At 38.6% G+C, this 17,953-nt stretch overlaps 1 pseudogene across 1 annotated transcript; it reads left to right on the top strand.

The window, feature by feature from the left end:
- The first annotated feature begins 139 nt into the window (after positions 1 to 139).
- LOC146322603 (uncharacterized) lies at positions 140 to 16,485 on the top strand (annotated as a pseudogene). The gene is made up of 5 exons (XR_014771335.1): positions 140 to 430; positions 12,891 to 13,208; positions 13,292 to 13,599; positions 14,674 to 14,858; positions 16,353 to 16,485. The product of XR_014771335.1 is annotated as an uncharacterized LOC146322603 (transcript).
- The last annotated feature ends 1,468 nt before the right edge of the window (positions 16,486 to 17,953 follow it).

Here is a 17,953-nt window from a genome sequence, read left to right as displayed (position 1 = left end):
CGGAAATGGTCTTCTATTCTGCAGGGCTCAAATAGTTAACTTGAGATAACATGCAGTGGTTGGTATTGTCCTCAGTGGGAGGAGAACTGTAGTGATTAATTTCCTGATTTATTTCCGGAGATCAACGTCTGACGATGGTTGGACTTTCACTTCACTTCCACTCTCAGACTGACTGCAGACGGGTGTGGATGGGTCGATGACCTCTTCGTGCGCTGTCATTTTAATTAATTTAATTATAGTTATCGGCTCTGTAATAAAAATCGATATCACGAATCGGGAGAGATTAGAGTGGTAATAGAAGTTGTCACACTAGTTTAGCTGTATTTACACATTCCTCGAGACAGACACTGCAGATCCATCAGTGTTTTTTCACTCGCAGAGAGCAACATGAGGATTTTACTGGGAGTGTTGATGGTGCTAATTGTCTCTGGTAAGTTTTCATGCCATTCAAACCGTTCAGCTGTTATGTAGAGTTGTTGTCTGTTATCCCGTCTTCTCTGTGAACTTATACATGCTCACATACTCACACAGACTTTCCATATCCTTCTACCGTGATGAAGTTATGACTTAAGCCTGTCTGACATGTTATTGCCCGTTTTATGTTTGACCGCGTTCCTTTGTGATTGATCATTTCTTTGTGTAGCTCTATGGGGAAGTTTAATCCAGGTTTATGAATGTTGGTACTTGTACTTTGTTGTGCACAATCTATTTATTGATTGACTTAATCCAAATTTACTCCAAAAATGCGGCGAGATTTCCGATCAGTGAAAGTTACTAAACACTATGATAATGAATTATCATCTGTAAGGTAAATTGTGTTTTACACGTGCGTGGTGTTGAGACTTGATAATTGGTGTAATATATATCGTTCTTTATTTTAAAATGTATTTTAAAGTTGGTATCCTGCTATGTAATCCCCATTTTTACTAAATATATCTGTAATCTGATTACATCTTTTCTATATGTCACTGTAGTGGAGTACAGTTTTTTAGTATCCAGATTATGTAATCCAGTTACATGTGATCCATTACTCCCCAAGCATGTACTTTATACTTAAGCTCCCCCACATTTAAAAGGGATATATTGTACTTTCTTCTCCACAGCATATATTTGACAGCTGTTATAACTTAGTTACTAAATGATGATTTGACAAAGTGGATAAACCGGTGGTTTCCCATCTGTTTGGCTCCTGACATCTGGCAAAAAAAGTGTAGCTGGGGTCACATTTTAAATGTCAGTCAAACGCTCTAATGATTCATCCCACAAACTTCTCATAATTCCTATGCAGTTTCAGCCACAGTTTCTCCCAGCACCAAATAAATGGTCCGGGCATTTAAAACAGATGTGTTTATCAGGACTTTGTTTTTCTTTCTTTCCTCTCCCATGAAGCATTTTTGACTAACTGCGCTGACTCTTATCAGCCTTAGCAAAATGCTGTATACTGATACTTCTGTGTTAAAGGGAAAGTACCCCAAAATCAAAAGTACATGTTTTTCACCTGGCCTGTAGTGCTATTTATCCATCTAGATTTTTTTGATATGAGTTGCTGAATTTTGGAGATATCAGCTGTGGAGATGTTTGCCTTCTCTCCGATATAATGGGACTAAAAGGCAACAAAGCACCAAAAGAATATGTTTGAAAAATTTAAAATCACTGTCTTCTTCCAAAAATCATGACCCAGTTACTCAAAGTAATTCACAGACCTTGTTGTGAGCAGTTTAATGTAGGAACTATTTTCTCTCTACAGTAGAATGTACCAGAACTACTTTCTTTTTCTAGTCTGTGGATTATCTTGAATAACTGGGTCATGATTTTTGGGAAGAGATAGTTTTTGATTTTTATTTATTTATGTTCTTTTTTATTTTTATTTATTTATTTATTTATTTATTTATTAGTATTTTTGGTGCTTTGAGCACCACAAACTGAGTGTCATTTAGTCCCATTAAAAGAAGTCAAACATGGGCGCCCCTATAGTTCAGTTGGTAGGGCGTGCACAGCAAACAATGCTTAAACAATATGATGATGTCGTATATAGTAATATACATGTCAGAAGGGCAAAACCACTTCTTTTACTTTAACTAAGGATCTGAATACTTCTTCCACCATTAGTTATGAGTTGCCTTTCACTAAAGAAATTAATATTTTGATGCAAATTATTGTTTTTTTGTAAAACCCATTTTTTATTTCAACTTAAGCATTCCTTACAAGCAATATAGTTTCACTTTGATCATTATTTGTACAAAATTTTCATAGGTAAACAAAATATTGATTTTGAAATGATTTTATTGATTTAAAGATGATTTTATTGCATTCCACCATCTTCTGTTATCAGAACAGCATCCATAGCAATGGTCTGTTATTTATCGGTCTGAAATAATAGACGACAGAATGCCATAATTGACCAACCAGAATCAAGTATTCACCAAAGTTGCGTAATAAGTAAGGAATAATGCACAGTAAGCAGGTCATTATTGCAAAATGAACTCAGACAAAATGATGCAGGACCCCAACAAGAAGCAGATGGGTGTTGAATCACCTCAAAGGATTTATTTCACAATAATGAACCGCTCACAGTACATTATCCTATTTATTACATCGAAACTTACTTTAAAAATCAATAATTTAACATAAAATATTCATTGCTGAAGGGGCTGCGGCACCCTCTAAAACCAGGCACTATAAAATCCATCAATGGATAAAAAAGTTTTCCCCTGCCTTACTGGGGTATATGGGTGGGCTATGTGTGTGGTACACAATTATTTGTGATGAGAAAGAGGATTTACATCTGTTAGCTTTTCTAATGCATAAATAATGTTTTGAAGGGCATCTTTCAAGTCAACAAACTGAATAAACGTATAGCTCTCATGCATTAGTTCAGTGTTGTTGCCTGTGTCATTACTGTGACTACTTTAATATGCACTATAATGGTGTCCAGGTCTGTTGTAGTGAAAACATGCTAATAACTTTTAGATATGAGCTAGCCTGGCCAAATTAAAGCAACTATATACATCTGCCAGAATTTAGATTTATGTTATTCAACTGTAAAATTCATGCAACAGCCTGTTATTTATAACCATGGTCTGTTACTGATAACAACAATCTGTAATTTATAACAAAGGTCTGTTATTCAGAACCTGACCAATCCAAAGTGAGTGTTCAACAAAACTGTGTAATAAATGTCCTTATCAATGCTCCTAGTGAACCCAATAAATAAGCCAACAGACCCCTTTAGGTTGATTAAAGGCTTGCCTCATGCTATCGAGGTTAATTTCGCAATAAGTACCCACTCACTGAACATTATCTATTTTTTTTAAATTGCGTTTGCACTGATAGATGGAGGGTTCATTATATGGACATCATGTTCGTGCAAGTCTATCGGAAACAGTTTCAAAGATAAACGGTAATGCCTGCACATGTTCTCCATGCCACAAAAAAGACGACCTTTGATCACTCTTCTCTATCCAAATTTTCGGTGTAATTTATTGACTTGTTATTTTTTTTCATATGTTTAATGCCCTGTGGGGCTTTGAATGGTTAACCACACCTGCTGTTGAACAGCTTGTCGGCCTGTTGAAGCACATGATGTATAATTATAGGCGGGGTTCCGATTGTTAAAAAATTCTGACCTGATGACGATTTCAACTGTGATCGAAAATGTTGTTTTTTTGTGGGATGGAGTAATGTTTTTTTCTAGCATTTGCACTGATGACATTTTGTTTTGTGTGATTATGTTGTTAAATTCCATGCTAATTGTTAAGTGTCTCTTTTAACATCTTTGGGCCATGCTGGAAAAAAGCACTCTCACTTTAACATCTTATGCATTGAATAGTTTTATAGAGCCACAAATCAAATGGAATTAGACAAAATAATCAATTCATAAGTCATCGCTATATCTGTATGGTGCAAGCCCTAAATCTTATGCAAATCCTAATGATATAGATTTTCCAGATGGTGAAGTCTTTGACTGTTTTGTGATGAAAAACGTTCTGCATAAATTAATTGAATAATATATAAAGAAACTAATAAAATGGCTTATTTTCTTTTACCTACTCATACCCTGTGCATAGTTTTCTAGTACACTACGTCTGGACTTCAGTGAAAAGGCCCATAGAGAATCATGTCACATTTGTCCATTATTTTGATTAATGATACCAGTGTTACTTTTCCTTTTGTTGAAACCAACAAATTTTATTTGTCAGACATCAGCAGGACTTGAACAATATTGAGGTCAAAAGTTGAACATTTTCTCTTAATCAGCAAACCCACTGATATGGTTTCTTTGTTCATGCACTGAGAATACAAACAAAGTGACTCCTAAAGTCTTGAGGAGTGGCTGCATGCAGCTGTAGTAGAACACCAAGACACCATGAAAAATGTCAAATTGGTTCACCTCAATAAAATCTACACATAATAATCAGAATGGAAGGAATTATTTACTGGTTTATAATGACTTCAAATGATTTGAATATGTAAATATCATGCACATTGGACATCTGATTTCCAACTCGAAAATCAGAGGAACCTCTCATATCCTGACCTCAAAATCTAATATGGCTGCTCCGCGCATCAACAGAAGGAAAGCTGTTTGTAAGCACTTGTATCTAATTAGATCAGTTGTACACTCCTTACTGTCTGTGGACTCGTTGCTACATTGTTTGTATGCACTAAATAATGTGGAAAGCATGATTATCAAGCTCAAAAATATTTTTCCCAGCTTGTACTGGAACACTATCAATTTGGGTGTGACATCATTCCCAGCTACAACTTATGAGCTCTGAGGTAAATGTAACCAATACCACTATAATTTCTGGGGGAGCAATAAAATCATATTTAAATGAATAACATGATTTTTAAATTCATATTTTGTGAATAATGATTGATTTTTTAAAGTAAGTAGCTATGTAATAAGTGGCATAATGTACATTATTAATGCACTACCATGTTAGGGTTTATTTTGCAGTAATGATCTGCTCACTGTATATTATTCCTTACATGTGTGCATGTATGGACAGTTATTAAGAGCCCAGGGCTACATGAATAGATGTTTAATTTAAATTTAAGATGGTAAAAGATGACAATTGTTATAAGAAAAGCTGGGGCCTTTAGTTATTTAACTGCTTTAGAATTGCAGATATGGATATGACTCCGGTCAGAGCATCAGGGCAGGACAGAGGATCCTCCTGTCAATCAGTTTTACTAGAAGAATTTCAGTGTGTATGTTTGTGTGTGTGTGTGTGTGTGTGTATGTCTATGTGTGTGGGAATGAACATTAAAAAAAAAAGCTTAATTTAACCTCACCATGTTACTTGAGAGCAATTGACATGTATATTCTGTTTCTTCTACATTTCTGTCTGATTAATCATTTGCTTCCACGTTTAGCCCCACGGGGAAGTTTAATTCAGATTTACAGCTGCTGTCAAATAAGAGTTGCCAAATATGTGCCTCAGTTATCACTGAGGGTGTGGCCAACGTTTGTGAACACTTGATTAAATTTCACCAAGCAAAAGTGTGTGTGGCTGCAGGGGTTCAGAAACATAAGTAGAAAACAGAAACTCAACACTGTTAAATTAATAATAATAATAATATTTTTAGTCAGTTTTCAGTTAATAACAATCATTTTTGTTATTTCTGCTTCTCTGTTAAATGACATCTCATTGACTGAATATAGGCCAAAAACACATTGCACACATAAAAAGCAAAGTGTACAATGTTTATGTGTGTATTAAAAATGTCAAAATAGTAGTTTTTTTTTTATCCAGGCTTAACAGTGAATGAATGAAACTTTTTTTTGCTATATCATTGCTACTGATAAAATTCATTAATTCATGCTGAAGCTAGCCAGCTACCCCAACTTACAGTTGTTTCTCAGGGCATTACAAAGGATAGGCTGACATTATTCAATGAAGGTAGCTTGCTAATGTTAACTTAATAACATTAAGTTAACCAGTGCGTGGAGAATGTGTGGGGGCTCTCTGGGTCTGCAGGGTGACCTTTCTGCCAGATTGGGCCACTCACACAAGAGCAAACCGGTAAAACTGTAACTGACAGTTCTTTAAAAAATGTGTGGCCATTTTCAGTCTGAAGCCCTGTAACATGTATTGCTATTGTGTTCTCCTCAATAGATCCCTGTGTGAGAGCTTCATGACCTGCGACCTGTAGAATGCACATTCACAAAATAAAATTCAATGGGATCAAATAAAATACACACATATGCAATATAAATAGTGATAGGAATAGGGATTGTTAGGGAATTTTCCGATCTTTAGGCCACATGCTAAGGCCTTAGAGCCATTGAGAGACCTACACTAACTTTTAACAAACACACTGTCCCTCCTCCAGATAGTAGATGCAGCTGTCTTCTCCTTTCAGATAAACAAGGGAACAACCTGATAGTGTTGCTATAGTGGCTGAAGACATAGAGGCGTTGTCTTCTCTCTGAATGGAGAAGATGTAACTGTAATCTGGTTTGGATAACACTGACCCTGAGCTGTGGAGCCAGGGGTGTGGAACTGTGGTCTCAGACCTTCTGTATTCATAATTCCTGTGTTTGGATTTATAGACCCATAGTGTTCAAGAATTATTGGGTTTGGACCCAAATGCAGACCTCACAGACAGAGGGGAGCAGTATAAATGATATTTAATAAACAAACAGAACCAACAAAAGCTTACACCAATACAACACAATCCAGGCAGGAAAAAAAAAAAAAAAATCCAAACAAATTTGTCCTGGGGGAAAAGAATCACGAGCAACAAGATTTCACAAGAAAACACCAAGGGAAAGTCAAATCAACAAGTGCGAACCAGCAACTAAGGAGAAAAAGACACAAGATTAAATTCACTAGGGAGAGGGAGGATAACAAGACACAGATGAGGACAGTGGGCATAGGTTCATCATGACCTTTTCTGCGAATGTTTAAAGACTTATCTCGGAGGACTGAAACTCCAGAATTGAAGGGAACATCAATACCAACTGTGTACTGGTTATTCCTTCATTCTCCTTGATCAAATATTATTAAACCAGTTTCAGCGTTAGACATATTGGACTCCTGTGTACTTCCTTCTTCTGACGTATGAGCACAGGATAAAATCCACGACAGGAATGTGCAACAAAAACACTCCTGTTCCATCCCATTCCCACAACAACACTCCTGTCCTGTCTCACTCCCACAGAAACACTCCTGGCCTGTCCTAATCCTGTAGACATGATTCAGTTCCCATCCCGTTCCTGTCAATCCACAGTCACTCAATACAAATGAAATTACATTTTTTTCTCACACATCTCAAATTCAGTGTGACTACCATGAAGACTTTGGAGCAACACTTAAAGCAAAGCAGAAACCAATAAATGCCTAGTCTGGAGGAACGCCAGATTTAAAAATAGTCTGATGTTAACATTGGAAAATGTTGCATAATATGAACTGCAGGTCTCCTCTGCTGTGACCTGAAACAAGACACTCAACTGTCCTCTCATATCTCAAACCAACTGTGACTGTCTGAGCTGTTTGTCTGCACTTGTAAAGACTTGTCACACTGGGGAAACGCACCTTATCCCTGGTCCCCTGGAGAGAGGAAAATCTAGAGTTACATGAAGTCCAACAGCACAGCTATAGCATGCATTTTGTGAAATAACTGTCAACAGATAAGGTTTTAAAAACTACTTGAGGGCTAATGCTAGTGTGACTGGTGAATGGAAGCTAGTGGTGGTATACTTTATTAATCCGTTTTAATAATGTGTTTTCACTGTATTATTTCTGTTATTTTCATGCACACACACAGGGCCAAAATACACACCTGAACAAATGATCAATGGAGAGATGTCAGAGTGAAAGGGCTGCCACAAGCATATCGAGTTTACACTTGTCAGATGAAATGTGATAGATGACTTGGTTTATAGCAGTGGCCCGATCAATTAGGTATTCGGCACTGCTCAGGAGGTGAACTTAAGGGCTGCGCTACTGCCGCCGCTTTGAATGACCATTAACTAATGTTTGCCTACTGGTAGATAAACTGGATAACAGCTTCTACAATAAAATATCCATTATCCATTAATATCCAGTCACGTAGCCCTGGGCTGTCATCAACTGTCCACACGCACACACATACACCAACATCTGCTTTCATTTTCCTTTTCTGTCTTTAAGTTTCTGGTGTGTTTGTTAGCATGTTACATTTTTTTTTTATTGGGTTACTTTTACTCACTGTATAGCCTCAAGTGGCCTCAGCTGTTATGCTCTGTCTGTCAAGTTGTACTTTCAGTCCTGGTGCAATTTCCCAATTTCACTCAAATGATTAAACAGTTTTTCCTTTTTTTCCTCCTCCTTTTATTTTAAGATGCAGTAATTCAGTTCATTTAGTTGACTTAAATCACTTAGTTCATTTAGATCACTTAGCTCATTGAGTTCATTTAGCTCATTTAGGTGAAAAACCTTTAACAAAATCAAAGAACAGGTCCAGTGTGAGACAGGCAAACAGGCTGCCACCAGCTTCTCACTCAAGTGGCATCTTCACCGGCACTGCACTCTTCACTTCTTCTATGGAGCTGTGCACCACCTTTAAGGGTCCGGCTGTGCATGGGGCAATAACGCAGTTGTTCCTCCTCAAGTATTTTATTTACCGTCCATGTGGGCGCTCATTTGCAAGATTGGCTGCTAGGGGAAGAGCTGTCTGGAACTTACTGTAGCTGAGTGAAGTCTCCCTCCCGAGACTCTGGAGAGCTCTCTTTACAACACGTACAGCACCATTCCTGGATGGATTTTCCATAACAACTCTGATCGATTTTTTGCTCCGGTCTGGTCTCCTTCAGGTCTGCTTTGTTTTGGCTGTCCAAGAATCTGTACAGCTCCTCCAAGACTGGCTTTGCTCCAAAGTTGGTGCCTGTATCCGACCAGATCATTCTTGGATACCCTCTGACTGCTGTGAACCTTTGGTAGGCCATCAGGAAACCTTCTGTTGACAGAGCGTTTACTAGTTGGGTGTCGATGGCTCTGCTGGCCATACCACAGAAGACTACTCTCCAGACCTTGAGCATCACTTTTCTCTTGATGTTGTCTTTTACTTGGTAGGGTCCAAAAAGGTCAACAGATGTGAACTTGAATGGTGCAGCAGGCTCAGTTCTTTCTGGCAGCAAGTCACAACTTACTTGTAAACATTTCTTTGATTTTGCCTTCCTGCAGGCAATGCATCCATCAACAACGCTTTGGGTGATTCTTCTCCCCTTTACGACCCATGCCTTCTTCCTCATTCTTCTGAACTAACAGCGTGGACACCCAGGTGTCGTAAGGTAGGATGGGGACGCTGATTTGATTCTCTCTGAAGGCTTGCACTCGGCCTCTACAAAGCAACAGCCCAGAGTCTTGATCTTTGTAGACCACCAGCCTGTCTGTAGTGGTGCCTGAGAATGCTGTGCCCTCTTGTACTGCGTGGAAAATGTCTCTCAGGTCATCCTCTCTTTCTCTTACAGAGATGACTCCAGCTGATGAGACTGCCTCCCACTTTGGACTGTTCATGGCTCGAAACTTCGGCCCATTTTGCCAATCCGAATCCTCATCCAGGTCTTGAAGGCTGGCTCCTTTTGTGATGACATCAGCGATGTTTTGCGGGCCAGGAATCCACCACCAGTCCTGAATCTGTGTGTTGTTTTGAATTTCTCCAATCCTATTGAAAAGAATGTTTGGTAGCCATAGCTACCTCTTCTTGAGGTCATTGGAGAGTGCTGTGTCCCATATGTCTTTTACCGGGCAGTTTCTGCCTTTTACTTCTTGGAATGCTCTACATACCAGCATGGCTCCCTTCTGTTTGGCAGGAGTTACCAGGCTGACTGGATCATACAGCCCTAATACTTGGCTGAGCAGGTTTTGATGTGTCAGGAGGTTTGGTGACTGGGCTCTGATTTGCTCTTGAAGCAGGTCTTAACCAAGTCTCATTTTTTTCTTTTGCTTTGAGAAGTTGATGGCAACCATGACATGGAGTTTGTTCCACTATGTAGCCTAGGCCTAGCGCCTTGTTGTCTTCGTCCCGCATTTGGTTTGGTAGGACCATGGTCTTTGCTGTCTTCTCCAGCTTGTCGCAGCACTCTTTCCTCCCATTTTGGTCAGAAAAGACCCAGGGTTTGAGCTTGAAACCACCAGCTTTCAGAATCTGTTCTACATTTGGTGTGATGGTTTTCAGGTGGTCAAGGTCGTCATGGGATGTGAGGATGTCATCAGCGTAGCTGTCATGTTGGAGAAGCATTGCTAACTGTGCAATACACCCTGCTGGCTTGTCTCCAATGTTTACTCTTGTGATTGCATATTCCCCCAGCTTTTCTTCCTCAGTGTCACGGCAGAGGAATCTATGCAAGTGCACCTCTCTGTCCTCCAACCAGACAGAATTATACATCTTCCTGATGTCTCCCATGTACTCCACCTCTGAATCTGAGGAGGGCAGCACAGATCTGGTTGAGGACATCTGGGCCTTTCATTAGCAAGTCGTTCAAGCTCGCACCTCTGAATTTGTGGCTGCTGTTCCACACAAGTCTTACAGAGGTTGTGACAAAGAGTGGGTTTGGAGCGATGCGGTGACTCACATACCATACTGGTCCAGTCCAGCTGATGATTGCGTCTTTGGACAATTTGATTGCAGCTTTTCAGTAGGCAGTTTAGGCAGCTTTCCATTCTGGTTCTTTGGCCAGCTGTTTCTCTGTTCTGAGGAATGTTGTCTCAACAGTCTTTTTATTGTTCGGCAGGGAAGCTGGGTCTTGTAGCCATGGGTATCTGGTGTGCCAATATGGTTCTTTGCTGTGGCTGTCCTCTGAGACATAGGTGAGGCCTTCTCTTACCACCTCCAGCTCCTCTTCCTCAGCAAGAGTCATTTCTTTGCCACCTGGCTGGCAGTTTCCACAACGGCTGCAGTACTTGATTCCTGAAACTGGGTGCCTCACAGTTGTAAGGCTCCACAAAACCAGTCAAGTTGCAGTTTACATCCATGTCTGTCCTGACTCATAATGTATTTAGTGTAGGCTTTGAAGGAATTTAATATGGAATTTACCACTGTTGACCTGTAACTCTGAAAGAAATTGATAAAAGGAAAAACGTAAGTTGGGGGTGCCCCTATGGCTCAGTTGGTAGGGCGTGCGCACCATGTGTTGAGACTATCAGTTCTCTGCAGAGTCTGCTGGTTCGATTCCACCTGCGGCACATTTGCTGCATGTCATCCCCTCTTTCCTGTCATATCTTCAGCTGTCCTATCTAAAGCAAAAAGAATAAAAATAACCTTAAAAAAAAAGGAAAATGTAAGTTATCACTAAATATGTGTGATTCTAGTGAATAATTTCCAGTGAGAAACATGCTGTCTGTACTTAGAGACACTTTTTACAGAGGACTGAAAGAGAGCTGAACATTATGATGTCACTGTGAGGGTAACCTTTGACCTCTGACCTTTTGGCTATAATCATCGCCATTTTATCCTATGAGATGTGTGTGAAATACTGACATAATTAGCTTATGAATGCTTGCATTATGGCTGAAGACATGTTTTATGAGGTCACTATGACTTTGACCTTGAGTCCAAGTGGACATTAATAGCAAATCTGAAGAAATTAGCGTATGAATTCTTGAGTTATAACCAAAAATATGTTATGTGAGGTCATTGTGCTCTTGACCTTTGACTACTTAAAACTATTGTGTTCATCACAAGTCCAAGCGGACGTTTGTAGCAAATATGAAGAAATTCTGCCCAGGTGTTCTTGAAAAATTGTTTTCACAAGAATGGAATGAGCATAAGGTCCTTTGACCACCAAAATCTAATCAGTTCATCCTCGAGTTCAAGTGGTCATTTGTACCAAGTTTGAAGACATTCTGTCACGATGGTCTTGAGATATCGTGTTCACAGGAATGGGATGGATGACGTCTAAACAGATGGACGAACAGCCCAAAAATATAATGTCTCCGTCCACGGCTGTTGGTGGTACACAGGCATAAAGAGTTCCAACATTGAAACAATGGTTCATGGAACTGATGGACACACTTCACTTCAAGATAATCCAGTTAATCATGAAAGACAAGTTAAAATAATTTAGGAAGATCTCACAGAAGGAACTGAATTTTAATTGCAGTTTTGGGCTGGGTTTAGAAGGGGGTGGTGTATATGAGGGGAAGACTTGAGGTCTTTTATGGGCTAGACGTTTTATCTTTTTCTCTTATTTATTTACTTATTTTTTATGTCGGAAGTTTGTTTTCCTGTGTTTTCACATTATGTTTGTTTATATGGAAAAAAATGTTATCTTTGAAAATGATGTTTCATGATAACAAACGTTAAAAAAAACAATTATATTTCATATATTTAGATTTTCTTTGTAGACCAAACACACACCCATGCACACACACATACACACAAAACCATACTAATCCTACCACCATGGACAAAGGCATATGTCTCAGTGACCTGGAGATCCTCTTAAATTAAATCCTCATCAAATTCCTTCAAAGTCTTCTCTCCATTCATTATATGAAAACTAACATGCCTGGTTCACAGAGACATACATCTGCAAAGCAGTAATTCTAGTTTTTCAAATGATCTTTAATTATAGATATGATAATTAACATGCAAAAAGTGGCCTTTCTTGATAAATGATAACACTATAGAAACATGAAGTAAATTTATTTACGCACAAACAGTAGGTAAAGTATTTAATCTTGAAGAACATGTCCAGATTTTTTCTTCTCAGCATCACCTGTGCACTGCCTCAGTGAGAGCAGTCAATAATAGTCATGATGGCGCCACTTGCAACAGGAACAGGCATGTTTTCTCACAGTAAATGTTACACAGAAAGACGTTAAGTCTTGAGAAATGTCAGTAACAAACAATGCTTTCTGAGTAAGTGGACTAATCCCATTTTACCCTCTCTACTGTAGGTGATGATGAGATTGTGACTGTGACAAGCGTCTTACACGGCAGTGTCCTTCTGCCATGCACCTGCTCAGAGAGAAAATTGGACGGGCAGTTCAAGTGGCAGATGGATGAACCGAACATGATGGCGTTGCTTATACAGAACAAGACTCATTCAATCCTCAGCCACAGTTTCCAGGGCAGGGTCAAAGTGTTCCAGGCTGAGAACAACAACTGCTCCATTCTCCTGACCAACATCAAAGTGGATGACGCAGGGAAATACAGATGCAGTTTTCGTTCTCACGGGACATACAAGAAATACTATGTTAATCTAAACATCTCTGGTGAGTCAGTATTTGATCAGTCATTTAATTGCTCACATATTTACGGTAAGGTCACAATTGTAAATTGAGTCATGTTTCATTAGTGATCTACAACATCTCTCAGAAGTCTGCCAGGAACCTGGGTGGTGATTCAAGTATTAAAGTGTTCCAGTGTGATGCAGCAGGACCCTACAGAGGGGCAGAGATTCAGTGGACTTTGGATGGATAGCCTCTTATAAATTCAGACACCACTAACATAACCCTCACAGTAAAAGCTGAACCTACTGGCTTCTATAGTTTCACCAGCCAACTCACCACTAAACTCAGCAGGACCTTAGAACCTAAATGTGGTGTCAAGGCTGAATATTTTTCAGCTATCATTAGCAATACCTGCGAATCAGACATAGGTAATTCTTTATTTTGATTTATTTCAGAGAGGATAGGACCACTACTTCACATTAAAAGTGATATTAGCTACAAACACAGCAACAGTCATAGAACAACATACTGTGCAACACCTTATAAGGACAGTTCACCCCCAAAACAAAAATACATATTTATCTTCTTATCTATAGTGCTATTTATCCATCTGTATTGTTTTGGTGTGAGTTGGCAATAATATCAACTGTAGCATTGTCTGCCTCCTTTCCAATATAATAGAAATAGATGGCACTTGGCCACAAAGTGCCACAAAAATTTCATTTGTAAAATTCAAAATCAAAAGTGTCTTTCCAGAAATCATTATTTGGTTAACCAAGATAATCCACGATTTGTGTAGGAATTATTTTCTTTTTCCCAAACAACCCTCCAAATGTAGGGCTGGGTATGGTTTAAAATGATTACCAGTACCAATACAAGTACTCTTAAAGTGATACCGATAGCAATGGAGTACTTAATTCAATATCTTTTTTTTTTTTAAAGTGCTCAGTCCATCAAATACACTGTGCTCGACTTCACTACATCTTGTAAGAGCTGTAGCTGCTGCAGGCCAATCACATTAAATCAATCAACACTTGCGGTGATTGACTGTGAGAAAAAACAACAACATACAAACAGTTTTTTTAAATCTAAGTCTGGGCATGAGAAGGATCAAATGCAGGTATCTTTGCCGGTAGAAGTTTCAATACTACTTGGTACTGGGTTATTTCAATCAATACCTTAAAGGTACTAAGTCCCAATACCCCGCCCTAGCCAACAGTACCACCATGCTGAAGGAAACATGGATATACTCATTGAAGAGCAGCAGGGTCATGATTTCTGTGAAGAATCGCTGCTTAGTTTTTCAAATGTTTTCTTTGATACTGAGTGTCATCTAGTCCCATTATGCTTGAGAGAAGGCAGTTTGTGATAGTATGGTCAGTAAACAACAATGTTGTCCTCCTTGACTAAGTTGTAACGGGCTTAACTGAGCTAGCTAGCACTCAATATGTAAAAATGTGTATTTTTGATTTTATTTAGGATGTGACACCAGTCTTCTGGTTAAACAAATCATGTACATATTTACAGCGTCATACTTTTTCAATTTTCTTCAGGTTCAGGTTCCTCAGATTTCCAGATAGGCCCCACCCAATCACCCAACCAAGATTTGAGACGTCGGTACTTGGCAGCCTTTCCCATTATGTTGGTGCTTGGATTTTCCCTGCTCTTGTGGCATCGTTGGAAAAAATCAGAGTAAGTTTTATAACAATTTGTCATAGTGCCAGTGGTTTTTATTAAAGAATAGCCTAGTTTGCCACACTGCACTTGAGCTGGTCAGTGGGGGATGAAATTTCAGGTCCTTTACGTGAGTAATAGTACAAATACCACACTGTGAAAATGCTCATCCTCACCAGAAAAATGGCCATATATGTTGTCTATGCAAGCACACCTTCCTTAAGTAAAAGTATGTAATTATTTTCAGGTAAATGCACTTAGAGTATGAAAAGTAAGTGCAGTGACATGTTTTCTGATTAATATTACTGCTGCAATAATGTGTGTGTTGCTTTTTACTTCTATAGATGTTTAAGGCTGAGCTAATTTTTAATGACCTAATATTCTGCTGGTTAGTGTACTGCGCAATCCAGTTTTGCAAACCCGCACTCACAAACCTGAGTACTGGAACCGACCCGCAAGTAACGCTATCCAGATCTGTTAAGTTGACCTGACTCATGATTAAACACACATACATAGTCAAGTCAAGTCAGGTCAAATTTTATTTGCATATCCCCGTATCACAGATCTCAATTTGCCTCAGGGGGCTTTACAATCTGTTCAGTGTGTGACACACCCTGACCTGTAGACCCTCGAAAGAGTACAGAAACCCCCCTCCCAAAAAAACTTTTTAACAGGGAAAAATGGAAGACTTCACCTTTGACAATGTATTGTCCACATTTGGTGTTCCATGATTTGGCCAGATGTGGGGTCAAAGGTTGTGTCATAGGCTTTCACAATGAAAAACATCCTGGCGGCTGATTAGGCTTGATTGTTTCAATGCCTAAAGGAACACCTCATTCTTCATTTTACTACTGTGGTGTTTCTTCACTTATTATAGAGTCTCCTCAGTTCCTGTTTTTAATGAGCTCTGTTCTTGTTTTAATGCTCTATCAATTACAAAGTCATTGCTGTGGTTATGAGTGGGTAGATCGGGGTGGGTCAGTTATTATTTTAATGTTTGATGCACTTTGTGTTGCACTTTGTATGAAAAGTGTGATATAAATAATATCTGATTGATTGATTGATTGATTGATTGATTGATTGATTGATTGATTGATTGATTGATTGATTGATTATCAAACACACAAACACATGTGGAGATATATAATTTTCACTGGACAAGAATGGTCCAGTTGTAAATTGTAATCTGAAAAGTAATTAAAGCTGTCAGATAAATGTAGTGGAGTAAAATGTACAATATTTAACTCTTGCGATGCAGTGGAATAATAGTATAAAGCTGCATAAAACAGAAATACTTAAGTAAAGTACAAGTACCTTGAATCTGTACTTAAGTACAGTATTTGAGTAAATGTCCTTAGTTTCCACCACTGGGGCTGGTTAAACCTGTGTTGCACAACACTTACTGCCATTAAATCAAGTCGCTGCCAGTTTTCTCCTCTGTGTTGACATTTGTTACTTTTACGGGGTCTCTCAGTGGAATTTTTCTTCCCATATCTTTTGTCTGTCATGCAGGAGATTACAGAAGATAAGGCAAGTGGAAACTGACGACATCTAGCACCAAACAAGTGTGATGAAATCCACTGTGAAAATCTAACAATGTGAAAACACTTGGTGCCAAAAGGTGGTTAGTCATGACTGTGGCATCGAAGCCACACAAAAAACGTTTACAGGCAGGTTGCATCCTGTGTTCATCCCATTAATGGAATGATTCATTTCTGAAAAGGACGTCCACTCTCTGTGCTTTTATGGATGTTTACAGGCGGGTGTTTTTATTCTTTCCTTCAAATGGGATTAAATGAACTGTAACAAAATTCATTGTGACAAAGAGACCGCTGCCACAATATGAAGATGAAGTCATAGATTTTAATGCAATTATTGATGAACAAAGCACAAAAAGTATAGAACTTATTCCATTCCATTTGGATATTCTGAATTAGGACGTGTTCTGACAGAATGTGTTCTTATTAAGATGTGAGATACACTGGTATTATTCAAGTTTTAGGAGCATTACTTAGAATACCTCAATTGGGGTTTTTACTGCAGTTTGCGAGGCTGCGGTAGAGATGCATACACAAAAGAAAAGTCCACATTTCAGGTCGGCAGGAGGAACACACCTACTTTTAAAAACTGGGATATTTAATATACTCAGATATCAACAGGTTTTTCGACATGTGCAAATATTGCAGAATGAAAGAGGGAGGCTGTATCTGCATGGTTGAACATGTTCACCTCCAGTGAAAAGCTTTGACAACGTTAGTACTTTATCCTCACAGCAAGAAGGGCATGGGTTTGAATCCTGGTTCGCTCTGCCTTCGTGTGTGGAGTTTGAATGTTCTCCTTGTGCTTGTTTGTGATTCCTCCAGGCTTTCCCATTTGCCTTGTCAACAAAAACACAAATACTAGGTCAATTTTCCAGTCAGTACCCCTGAAAGGTGCTGGCATTGGTCCCTTGACTGAAATATCCAACTAGAAACTTCTAAAGTAAAATAACACCTGCATTTAATCCTTTTATTACCCAGATCAAGAAAAAATAACTTATTTGTATAGTTTTGCTCATAGCCAATCCCCACAAGTATTCTTCATAAAGAAGAACCTTCAAAAAAACTTACTGAATGCCGTACTCCATTGGTATTGGTACTTTAAGGATACTGGCATTGGTACTGGTATCATAATTTTTTTTTTAACAATACACAGCAGCTGCCCACTGTTCTTTATACTAGGATGGGTTAAATGCAAAGATTGAATCAGACTGTAAGTGTATATATCACAATGAAGTTGACCTTTGCATGTAAACACAAATGTTAATGGAATATTCATTTTCATTAGCCATGTAAAGCCATGTAGCTTAGTAGGAATATTGTATTTTTTGGAATAAGGAAAAAAAACTGAATATTTTATGCATGTAAACACAATAACTGATACTGTTTACTGTGTAAGACTCTTGAAAATTGACATTGACAAAAGACATTTTTTTTTACTTTTTTGACATATTACTATATACCTACAGGAGTTAAATCACAGTGCCAATACATTCTTTATACTTTTCAGTGAAGTTCTAAATGTCCCTCGTCCAGAAATGCAGCATGAAACTGAGCCATTTAATGATTGAATGT

This window comes from Lutjanus erythropterus, chromosome 8, assembly GCF_056507025.1.
Source record: "Lutjanus erythropterus isolate fLutEry1 chromosome 8, fLutEry1.hap2, whole genome shotgun sequence".
Classification (NCBI taxonomy): Eukaryota; Metazoa; Chordata; class Actinopteri; order Lutjaniformes; family Lutjanidae; genus Lutjanus; species Lutjanus erythropterus.
The sequence above is the reverse complement of the archived record's forward strand: the minus strand, read 5'-3'. Positions and strand labels throughout refer to the sequence as shown.